At 42.7% G+C, this 12477-nt stretch overlaps 1 protein-coding gene and 1 long non-coding RNA gene across 6 annotated transcripts in view; both read left to right on the plus strand.

Annotated features, from left to right (window-relative positions):
• Positions 1-12477, plus strand: part of DYNC1I1 (dynein cytoplasmic 1 intermediate chain 1) — a 230124-nt gene that overhangs the window by 12516 nt on the left and 205131 nt on the right. The gene's annotated exons all lie outside the window — the stretch shown is intronic.
• On the plus strand, positions 449-2036 carry LOC310828267. Its single transcript, XR_014556801.1, has 3 exons — positions 449-1508; positions 1545-1641; positions 1726-2036. It is a non-coding gene; the product is annotated as an uncharacterized lncRNA (long non-coding RNA).

Raw genomic sequence — 12477 nt, forward strand, 5'->3', positions numbered from 1 at the left:
CCAGAATTTTCCATCTCTGATTATAACTCTTCTGTTAATCTCCACTTTACATTTATTAATGGAAGTTTAGACCCATTTGTTTTAGTACATTCTGAACCCATTAGATGTTCAAGTGTCCTTTCAACTAATCTGGGAAGAACCTTATGCTAGACCTAGTAGACGTCAGTGAGTTGATTATTATGGTGCTTACAGGCTAATATTAGACCACTTGCACTCAGCTGCTTGATTGGAGGTTTTAAAAAATAGTGAGGCATGCCATTTGACAGACCTTGTCTGCACATAGTACTTTTCCTGCATGAGGGAGCCATGTGGCAATAGGGTAAATCAAAAGGCCATGTTAAGAAAAGAAGAGTTTAGTATTAGGTAGGTGACTTTTTTAAAGGACACATATTATTTTAATCAAACAGGGAGTTATAAATTCCAACATGAAGGCAGGGCATGTGTCTTACAATCCAACATTTAGCAAACTACTTGTATGTGATGAGAAAGTTCATTTGAGAGGTAAAATGTAAGCATTTCCCCCTCCAGTTGATGCAAAATATTATAAAAATGACAAATCCACATTGCAGTAATACCAGGAAAAGGAAAAGGTATCTGATGAAACTGGTAGATGGGGTCAAGTCTGCTTGTTTGTGGAAATGGAAGCCGGGAGTAATTTAGCAAACGTAACAACCAGATTTTTTTAAAAAAATATGAAACCACAAGGTTCTTTCTGTTAATATCTCCAGGAGACAAATAACCTGAAATTATTGAAGCTTTTAGATTTTCCATTGTAAAGGAAGTATCACTGATATACATGGGCTTGTGTCTGTCAATACAGTGTTACTCAGATTGGCCAAAGGTTGCAAATTTTCCAGGATAGGCAGAAATTGCTGCCATAGTGTACTTTGCTTTTTAAAGCGTTAGCGACTTTCAAAGGACAGTTTAGTGCTGCTATATCTGCTGACGCCACCAGTCTGGACATGAAATGGTATTGGTTATGAAAATTATTGCTGCTGTGTAGGCGACAGTAGCAACTTTGCAAATACCAATGATTCCTGTATTTGAAAAGATTACACATTTGTAATCCACAGCAGTTTGAGCACCCATTAAATATGAGTCAGGAGACTCATTCGCTTTATCACTGGCTTAAAGAGAGAGGAAGTGACACCACAGCATGTAAGCCTTGAAATAACAATTTAACTCAGCTATTTCCAATTCCCTCTTTTATCTTTCCCCCCTTTTTGTTCATAGTGTGTGTTGAATATTAAAAATAACTCATTTATTTGCAGAAATTAATTTTGCAGCCAAATTATATCCGTTAAACATTAGTGACAGCAAAGGTTAATGCAGCAGCAATCAGAATGTGCAAATGGAAAATATAAGCTGCTTCCTGTGGCAGTAATGAGGATACACAAGAAAGCTGAGTGCACACCTCACTTTTGTTAACCCCTCTTGTGTGTTCTGCATGGATTGTTCCTCCTCTGCAGGATGCTGCATGCACAACTCCAGGGTTGCCAGACTTCCAGGTCCAACCTGAAGTCTCCAGGTTTGGTCCCCTCCAGGTGGCAGGTGGAAGGCTTGAAGCTCTAGGTGGTCAAGAGTGCCTTTAATAAAATATATATTATTAAGAAGACTGTGAGTGCAGCTTAAAATCTGGTTGTGAGCCGCTTTGAGACTCCTTAGGGTAGTGATAAAGTGGGATATCAAATCCAAATAAAGTGGGATATCAAATACAAGCTTCAGCCTGGTAGGAGCTGGCTACAAATTATAGCATAGACATGTCCTCTATTTGATATTTTAAGTAGTGGTCATCAGATCTGCTTGGGGTTCATTGCATGATTGGAGTCATAAATATTGAACGTATGTCCCTATAGTAATGATGAATGAATGAATCAATTTATTTCGGTCACTGACCAGAATGCAAACATATACAACAACAGAGAGCATATAAATATGAATAGATTAAAAGTAAGCTCTACGAGCTGATACACAATAAATAATTCGGATATAAAACAGCTAAAATATATAAAATAAAACCTTGACCGCAAATTTAAAATATATTAAGACATTTTATAGCAGCAGCAGCAGCACAGAATTTAGCCACTTTTAAGGTAATATCTGGTTCCCTGTCTTCAATTAAGTATTTTAAGTAGTAATCATCAGTTCTGCTTGGGATAATATCATGGCATTGTTCCAGAAGCTTGCTGTTGCATCATGATGGTGGCACAACACCTCTGTCAGTGTCACCTTGCATCTCTGTCTATTGTAATAAGCAGTTAATATAGGATTATTTTATTTTATTTTTTGCTGAAAGGAAGGATAGAAGTGTAGGTTTGCTCACTGGCTTTACACACAGTGCAGCTGTAGCTACATTTCATCAAGCTAATATCTATTCAGTTGCGACTATATACATATACAGGATCAGGTGCCTGTCTGATAGCACACAAAGCATTAGTAAATACTGTAAGTATCACGATGAGTTTCATTCTGTGTTCTATTTTTAACCTTTCACGACCATAGCAAAGGGAAACAGGTGTGAAAACAACTACCGCTTAGGCAGCTCATCTTCATTCAAGCAGGATAAGTGTAAACAGATATGCCTTCCATTAGGGGAAAACCTAATAAAGCCAAATGGCATGAAATCACAAGTATGAGCTCAAGCAGACCAAAATCTAACTCCTTGGGGAGCCTTGTCAGCAACATCCCGTTTCACCTCAAATTGGTATTATTAAGAATGTGCTTTGGGGAGCCACAGAAAAGCAGTATGTAGTGTTAAGTTATGGCAATGCTTCCTGAAGAAAGAGAGAACAGTGTAACAGATTGAAACAAACAGATGTTCCAGACCTGGAGGCAAAGGATAATGTCAGAATTTTATGCTCACAATTTGCAAAGATGCTGAGTGGAATGTACTGTTTCTGATCTATGAAGTTTCTTGTCAGGAAGGGTTCTTCCTAGGTCTGTGTGTGTGGCCCCAGTGCTGTGTTCCTGCCTCACAGCCCTATTCTGCCTAGGTCAGGGGTAACACATGTGGTGCCTCCAGATGTTGTTGGACTCCAACTTCCATCAGCCACAGGCAGCATGGCCAGTGGTTAGGGATGATGGGAATTGTAGTCCAACATCTGGAGAGCACCCCGTTGACTGCCCATGACCTACACACTGGTTCCGGTGCAGTGAATTAACATTTTTGTTACCCTTTCCATCTATCCACAAACTTCCAAGTTTGCTGAAATATTTACTGAGAACAATACATCTTCAGAACTTATACCTTTCCCCATTAGGCAATGACTTTGTCACAATTTGAGATTTTTCCTAAATCATTTTCATAAAGAAATTTCATAGAGGAATTAGGATTAGTCTGACACACTTGGCCACAATGTGCTGCTGCTGCTACTAGGCCAACAATTGTCAGGTGATACAAGGAGCCAATAGGATTCCACCTGGCCTATGGAGAACCTTTAAAATATTATAGGATCTGTGACAGAGTACTGCCATAGTTAACTTAATGGATAATTTGTGTCAAAGAAGTACAGGCAACTCCCAATTTACCCCGCCCCATTCTGCCCCTTTTTGTGATATTCCTGTGACTTCTTGGGTCACTTCTGGGTTTAGCGTGATATGTGTGTGTGTGTGGTTGCACTCATATCAGACTCACCTAAAATAGTCACTTCCTGTAGTCTTAAAAACCCCAGCAAACTTCAGTGTCTAAGCATTAAATATATCCCTGCAAGTATCAGACTGGGACAAGAGTTCCCCCAGGGTTGCCCTACTATTAGGGCCTTAAGTCGTAGCTGTAAGTTGTAGATAGCAGTGGCCGTCTCCCTGATGACTGGGCTTTCCCATTCTCCTGAGCCAGTGGCAATATTCATTGTGATACATGGTTGTTATTGGCCTGGACTGGTCTGACTTGCCTAACAATATATGTTAAATATGTGTACCAACTTAGATGTGGCAGCTTTGGTTCAGAATACAAGCTTTCCTCCAAAGAGTGATACCATTTTAACAAAAATGTATTCCAAATAATTTCCAGTGTGACAAACAAGCAGATCTTGGATTCATGTGGTCCTTTGTGGGTTTTTTTGGGGTGGGAATATCCAGTTGATTTTTGCAGACTCTCTGTTTTTCCTCTCAGCTGTTTCCTTTCAAACATGTTTAAAATAGCTGACTTGGGCAGTGTTTGGTTTGGGAAGAAAGGTTTCTGTAACACTAGAGCCTCTAGTGGCCACGTTTGCACAGTGCACCTTATTTTGTCTCGGCTTCTTGTCATACACTATATTTTAGAGTGAAGAAAATTAAAGAAAAGGATTAGTAGAGATTATGAGCAGGGTTGTCTGCCCAAGGGCCACATCAGCACCATACATTTAAAGCACTGTTATACCCCATTAAAAATCATGACTTCCCCCAAAGAATCCTGGGAACTGAAGTTTTTTAAGGCCGCTGAGAGCTGTTAGGGACCTATTATCCTCAGACAGCTACAATTCTCAGAAGTCCCTAGGAAGGGAGATTGATGGTTAAACCACTCTGGGAATTGCAGTTATGTTGAGAGAATATGGAGTCTTCTTACAACTCTCATCCCCCTTAACAAACTACAGTCCCCAGGATTCTTTGCAGGGAGCCATGACTGTTTATAGTTGTTTGCCACTGGTTTAAATGCATAGTGCAGATGGGGCCCAAGTCCAGCTTAAACAAAAGAAAAAGAACCCTGAGAAGGGAGGGCAAGAGAAGTCTTGAAGTTGCCCATCAACAGTACTTGGACAGCGCACTGTTCACAATTCTCCCCACTATGGGGAGGTATAATGTATTACTTTTAAATCATAGTCATCCTCTATCAATGTGCATTTCACATGGCAGAGTGTGGTTGAGTTCATGTCCAGCTTACTGGTTTCCCACAAGCTGGAAGGGCAAACAGAGGACTGCACACTGCAACATTTAGTGTGGGAACAGAACCCTAGACAAGGTGGGCCATTGGCCTGATCCATGCACCACCACCATCTCAGGTGGCTCAGGAAAGCCCTGGAAGGTGGCGGTGGGGAAAAAACGGAGTCTAGAGAGGAGCAGGCAGTGGCAGCAGCGGTCCTGTTCTTTCCAGGCAGCACGTGGGTGACAAGCACAGGAGTCAATGAGTGGCGCACTCTTCGCAGGTCCAGGTCTGTCACCTCTCTGCAACCCATCACCTGAGCTAATGAGCCTAATGGGTGGGCCAGCCCTGATGCTGAACCATTGCCAGTGCTGAAATCAGATTTGGCTGACTGGTCAGTTTTTTGTACATGGAATGAGAGGAGGCACCATCTTGTCATTCACCTGAGGTAGCGAAATGTCTTGGGATGGCCCTGAAATGAGCCTTGTTTCTCTCCTAAACTTTGGAGTGCTGTGAAGATGAAGCTCCTTATGGAAGGAAATATGAGAAGGAAGTAAGCAAAATGCCTTGCCATGATTCTCTCCCCCTTGTTATGGCTGGTGTGTGTGTGTGTGTGTGCATTTGTGATGCATTACTAAGAATTCATGGGAGGGAGGGAAAATTGTCCAATAGTCTCTTCTGATAAATTTCAGCTTGCTTAATGTTGAACAAAACACATTGGTTAGCTCAGGGGTCTGCAACCTTTAAGACAAAAAGAGCCACTTGGACCCGTTTCCGAAGAAAAAAAAACTGGGAGCCGCAAAACTCGTCATTATAAAAATAACTTTTTTGTCACATTTTTTTTATTATTTCTTTGTTTGACCCTTCAGAATTACTCCTCCTCATAGAAATAAACATTAAATTAACAAGTTACCTTTTTGTGTGTGTGTGTTCTTCACTCCCCTTCAAAACAGTGACCAGCGTACATGCCCCCTTTCAACGCAGTGACCAGCATACATGCCCCTTACAATGTAGCGGGCGGGAGGTGACATCGGGACGGTGCGTGACTAACGCACACACTGCCCCCATGCGACGTCACAGCCAGTACAGCGCTCGCCACAGTGGGGAGTGTCGGGGCGCACAATGCGCCTCCTCCCCTTGCTAGTATCCGCCCCGGAGCCGCGGCAAAGGTGTAAAAGCCACATGCGGCTCCGGAGCCGTGGGTTGCAGACCCCTGGGTTAGCTCATATTGGTGAACGAAGGAAACAGTAGGCCAAGGGAGGAAAACTGGCAGGAGCAAGGGCTAGATATTGTGATAGCTTGTTTGCATTTAATGCAGCTCAGACCCCCACTGACGTCAATGAGATCACACTATCAACCTGTGTTTTTAGCCTGCTTACGTCTGAGAGCTAGTGACTGACTTGAGTCCTCAGGTTTCAGAGCTGACAAGACTGACAACGTGCTTGATGTCCCCAGTGGTGAAAAGGTCATAGATCACACACCCCACTTTAAATGCTGCCCTTTTCCATATTCATATTATGTATAGTAATTGGTGCTTTTTCTCCTTCCTAACCTATCACAGTTTATATGTGAAAGGTCATAGACAGCATAGATGTTACAGATGAACTGCCAGAACATGATACTTGGCTAATGTAAGGGATGTCCTTCATGCTGCCTTCCAAATGTGTCAAGTGCTGTCTGTGCAAATAAAGACAGCATTTCAGTCTGGGATTAAATGATCAGGTACATGCAAGTTTCAAGGAACATGCCATGAATCTGAAAAACACTAACTTGGCAAGTAAAGAATTGGATGTCCGTGGCTGTTTGTAGAACCAACTTCACAAAGGTGTTGGTAGAGTAACAAGTTTAGATCTCCCTGGCAGGGGTCTCAAATCACAGGCCTGTAGCAGGGTATTTCAAGGGAAGAGAGGAAAGGGGGATTCTGGGCTGTACTTAAACGTGCAGTGTTAATTCACTGCAGCTATAAAATGGCCACTCATTCTTCAGGAATAATGCTGCCAGCTTATATTTGTGTAGAGCAATGTCTATGTTTTTTTTTTAATGGTAAATATGTTATTTTAGTTGTATTTTATGTTTTAATCCTGTATACGAGCTACATTGGGAGAGCATGCCCAGAAAAATAGCATAAAAATACTGGAGACTAATTAAATAGTGAATGATGGCTTTGATCGAAATGCTTCTCCCTTTGTGCCTGCTTATTGCCCCAAAAGGAAAGCTTCTGTTGGTGTTAGCAGAACCTTTTCTCCCAGAGCGAATAAGTGGCACAGTTTGTAACCCTGGAGTCAGATTCCTCGTCTTCAGGGGGTGAGGACAAAGACTCTGAAGCAGAAGGGGAAGGACATGCAGAACCACCCCCAGAAGCATATCTACTGGGTGAGTCATTAGCGCCTGTGCCACAGGCTGAGGATGTAATGTTGCTGTTCTCAGATTTGGTGGACTCTCATGGCAAAGACCCGGTCAGACCAGAGGGTCCCCTGATCAGTTACAGTAGAAGAATACTAGAGAAGGCTGGGCACTTTGAAGTGAAGCTGAATCTTGCAACACAGGTGGTGCTAGTAATCAGGCTGTCGCTGGTTTTGCTCCTATAGAAGGGTTCCGTTTCAGCTTGTTTCTTGTTGGAACAACCAGCCTTACCTTGCCCTTGCCTGAGATCGGTGCTCACTTCAGATTGCTGCACTTTAGATTGGGACTGCTATACAGCAAAAGGCTAAAGCCTTACCCCTTGCCATGGAACTGCTCCCCCCCCCCTGCACTGGCTGCTATTTAATTTTTAAAAATCACACAAGGGTTAACAAAATGATTAACACCATGTCTAGTTTGACCTTCAGTGACAACTGACCTCAATGAACCCTGAGTATAAGAGAATATCTTTCTGATCAGGATTCAGGTGGAGGTATCCATGGCCCACTCAGGGCTGGGCAAAGATATTTTGCTGCCTGAGGCAAACAAGCTGCCCATGTACAAAAGCACTTTGACACTGGCAACAGGTAGTTTACGCCCAGTGTAGCTGAGCACAGCAGGCTAGCCCACAGGGTGCAAGGCAGGGCATGCAGCACACAGTACTCTGCCCGTCAGCATCTGCCACCTGCCTAATGGTAGGGCTGGCCCTGGTCCAAGTCACTTCCCATCCCCATTATCAAAAGTCAGTCAAATCCATGCTATAACCCCCCCCCCCCACAAAAACATTTTATGCATGGCTGTGACTGGTTTCAGGAGGTAATTGATTCCCTCTGTAAATATCTCCCACACTACCATTAAACGCATTTAGATCCACCCATTGGCTTGTTGTTGTCGTAGAGGCCTGTGTGGTGCAGCGTTGGAGATAATGACATGGTGCATGGCTCATTGTCTTCTTTAGTTTCCAGCCAAGCAAGCTGTGGCCAGTTGGGTTATATATAGAAACAATTAAGATGCCGGATTCTTTCAACCACTGGATGTAAGAAAACAGATCCTCTCTCACACCACTGAAAAATACTTCAATGAAAAAATACTATTATTTTACTGTGTTAGTTTCATCCAGCAAACTTGCTTTTGAATGGGTCACTGCTGAGACTTTGCTTGCATGTTACCTGGTGTGCCTGCTCTATGGTTGCTCTAACAACCTGGTGGATAGCATGTCAATTTTTATTTAGCTAAGAACAAATGATAAATACTATAACTGAGATCCACATTTAGTTGCCACTGCTCAGGAATGATGTATAAACAAATCATGAGAGAGTGCTGTGTGAGAGCCTCATGGTGGTATATAGCTGTGAACTTGAATTCTACCATTTATTAACTTCTAGCAGCAGAAAAGTTGCTGGCTATTCCTAGTAGAAGCAAATTCCATATCCTGCATTATTAAGTAACCTCTACAGCACTAAAACACGTATTGAGCCTGCAAAAGCAAGGAAGGAGGCCTTTTACTGTAGTGTAGGGGTTAACATATATTTCCAGCAGATTGCATCCTATGTACCATGCTAGTAGCAACCTTCCTGTCCACACAGGGCAGGCATCGTCAGAGTGGTAAGCCACCCTAACCAAGTATGTTGAAGATATAGGCATGCTACCTCTGTCCATTGCCCATGGGATATCCACAGCACATCTCCTTGGGCAGCTTTCTCCTTTACTTGTTCTTCCTCTTCCTTGATCTTCATGGGTTTGTTCCTCCTTTACACACCACGTGAAAGGAAGAAGTAGACCATACCCACAATTAATCTCCCGTGGTTCTCTTTAGCAACCGCTCTGTTCGTACCGTTTGCATGGTATACTGTAAAAGTCCACACATGCCGTGCAAATTGTGTATGGGGATCTCAGCAGGAAGAACATTGACAAATGATAACACATGCACAGTCTCTTGACTTTGAGTCAGGAATAGACAGATGCACTCTCTTCCCTGTAGACTTGATGAACAGTGACAATATATATGTACCTGTGCTTTTGTGTGTTTAGGGCAAAGAATAATGAAGGGAAAATGAAAAGATATGCATAATGAAGCCAGAAGGTTTAAGTGGGTATTTACAAGACTAAGCAGAGATTTATGAAAAATAAGCATTTCCTTTTGAGTGACTGCTGGCTATGATTTTTTACAAGAAAGATGAATGATTTATGACAGAACAAGAACATGTACAATCACAGCATAATAATTGTGTGCATAGTCTATTTGCATTTACAGGACCACATTAAGTTAATGGGTTCTAAAGCTGATTCTTCAAATGAATAAGAATAAAGATTTGCTTTCTGCTTGATGCCAATGCTAGTATTAATTTCGCTGCAAAGCCAATGTATTGCATAGAAGTAGTTAAAGGGAATTGCATATTGTTATGACCTTGCTATTCTGTTGTACCAAGTGAAGGGAGAGAGCTTGTATAGCATACATTGATGCTGAACAACAGATGTATCCTTGGTGGCCACTGATGTTAATCTCTTTCACATTGTAGAAGGCACCTTGGTGCCATATATACTTTCAAGGTGAAGGCTGAAAGAATTGTATGTTGTGAATTTGGTTCCAGATTTAATCCCTGGCCAACTGATCCAAATGCCTGTGCTTATTTTGTGTCACAAATGCTGCCACCTACAAGGATTCACCAGACAGACCCAGGTGGGGGGGTCTTAAAACCCATTATTGTCTTCTTAATATTATTAATAGATAACATTATCTTCTAAATATCAGAAAGGACTCGGTCATTTACAGCTTTCAACTTGTTGCAATAGTGTAGTGAATTGTTACACTGCCATCTAGTGGCAGAAGATTCCAGGATGCCAGATGCCTACTATTTTATGCTCTACTACTGCTTGTTGAGAATAAGGGTTAGTAAGGTATGGCAATGCAAACAAAAACTGCATACCAGTGAGAGAGTAGATGTTATTGGACTACAGCTCCCATCATCCCTGACTATTGGTCATGCTGGTTGAGGCTGATAGGAGTCTAACAACCTTCTGGAGGACATTGTATTGCCTCCCCCTGCACTGGGCAAACTATCTCACAGCCTCAGCCCCACTCCCAAAAACCTTGGAGAGGAGTTGGACTTAGGCACCTTTGGGGAGTCAGGGACCTTCAGTCTTAGCAACTGCTTCATGGGGGAGATGAGTCGCTGTGCTCATGACACTCCTTTGCAGATCTTGTTTTTGTTAATAAACTCCAAATTACTGCTGGTTTGCTCCTGTCACCTATTATACGGAGTTATAATATACATCAATTACTCCTCCCAATTTTGTGGAAACAGAAGTATGGGTGTTTAGGGAATATACTTATTAGATCTCTGAGAGGCAAGAGTGAAATAATAATATTTATATAGTGCATTTCAAATGTTTGAAGCATTTCAAATATACTATGCGTGATGCCTACAGGAGTCCTCTCAGGTTTTCCCCAAGCTTTCTGAGACTGTGCCTCTTCCCCAGTTGGACTCTTTTCCCTCTAACCACTCATTGTCATCCTACCACCAACCCCCATGCTCTGAGCCTTCTTCCCTTGGGGTTCCTCAGCGGCTGTCTCCTACCACTCCTTTGGATCCAACCGGTCTGTGACATCAGGCTATTTCTAGGGTTGCCATAAATCTGGAATTTCCCAGACATAGCTGGAATACTGTAGTTGGAAGCAGTGTCTGGGCGGAAATCGCTGAAATATCAGGGACGTTTCTCTATCCTCCATTCATATAAGCCAGAGGCATCATGGGAGTTCAAGGGTACCTTCCAACCAGACACAAAGGGGTGTGGCCCAGGGAGAATTTTTAGGCCCAAATAAACAGGTCTGGAATGCCACATTTAGCTCCTGGCCTGAGTTTTGCCTCTCCTGATTTACATCACCTTAACAGAGTCTCACAGTTGCCTGACCCCTTTGTGTCTACCTGATTCATGGTCTGCATTGGTTAGGCAAATCAGTGACATGATGCTGATGGTTTAATTCACTCATCTGCCACAGGATGCTGAGTGCTTTAACCAGGGTAACCTGATGCATACCCGCCAACATTTCTCCAATGAAAATAGGGACGTCCCATTCAATAATGATAATTTTCCTATTTATACCCCACACATCTTACTGGGTTCTCCCAGCCACTCTGGGCAGCTTCCAACATATCTAAAAACATAATAAAGCATTAAACATTAAAAAACCTCTATACAGGATTGCCTTCAGATGGCTTGGTGGTCGGATAACTCCATACCCTCCAACATTTCTCCAATGAAAATAAAGACACCCTAAGGAAAAGTCATGCTGGCCACATGACCTGGAAGCTGTATGGCGGCTCCCTCAGCGAATAAAGCGAGATGAGCGCCGCAACCCCAGAGTCAGTCACGACTGGACCTAATGGTCAGGGGTCCCTTTACCTTTAAGGAAAAGTGGGACATTCTGGATCAAATCAGAAACCGGGATGGCTTCTCCAAATCAGGGATGTCCCTTGAAAATAGGGACACTTGAAGGGTCTGCAGATGAGTCAAATAGCTCAGGAGGGTGCACTTTGATTTGGTGGTAATAACTAAATGCAGTGCATTGCTATAAATAAAAATATTGTTCGGCAGCTTTTGTTTATCGTTAGGCGCCACACTCGTCGCTGCGGTGCGGGGCCTGCTGATAATTTGTTTTGCAGCTACTCCTAATTAACTATGGTGTCTCTACCTTTTGCCAGGCGCTTTTAAACAATTTCCCTCCTATGCCAGCAACTTGACAGGAAGTTAAGAAAGGAAGCTCGCAAGGCCCAGATTACACATAAAGCCTGCAGGCAGCTGACAGGCAATTATGTCTAATAAGGTGTTATGAAAACCACAGCACAGCAGGTGCAGCAAGGAGGAAGAGACAGCCCCCTGCTGGGTTTGCATAGAGATCAGAAGGAAAGTTAAGGGATAGGAACCGAAAAAGCACATAAAATATGAAGCGCCAAGGAAACAGGACACCCTTAAAGCGGCCGCAACCATTTGTAAAAGGAGAGGTCCCAGGATTCAAAAATACTAGGATGTTGCATTGGCCAACTCTTAATTCTAGATACGTTTTTTTTGTCGGGTCTCCCAATATTATTCAAGGCTCATTTATTTAGGGCTCCTAACCACAATAGTTACTAGTCTGCCTCCATGGTAGGGGACAGTAATATTTCTGAATACTCCTTTTGAAGAGGAGATAGGAGAGATATGATAACCAGCTTTCTTTCTCCTGTTCTGGAGGGTAGGAC

This window comes from Podarcis gaigeae, assembly GCF_964106915.1.
Source record: "Podarcis gaigeae genome assembly, chromosome: 12".
NCBI classification, from domain to species: Eukaryota; Metazoa; Chordata; class Lepidosauria; order Squamata; family Lacertidae; genus Podarcis; species Podarcis gaigeae.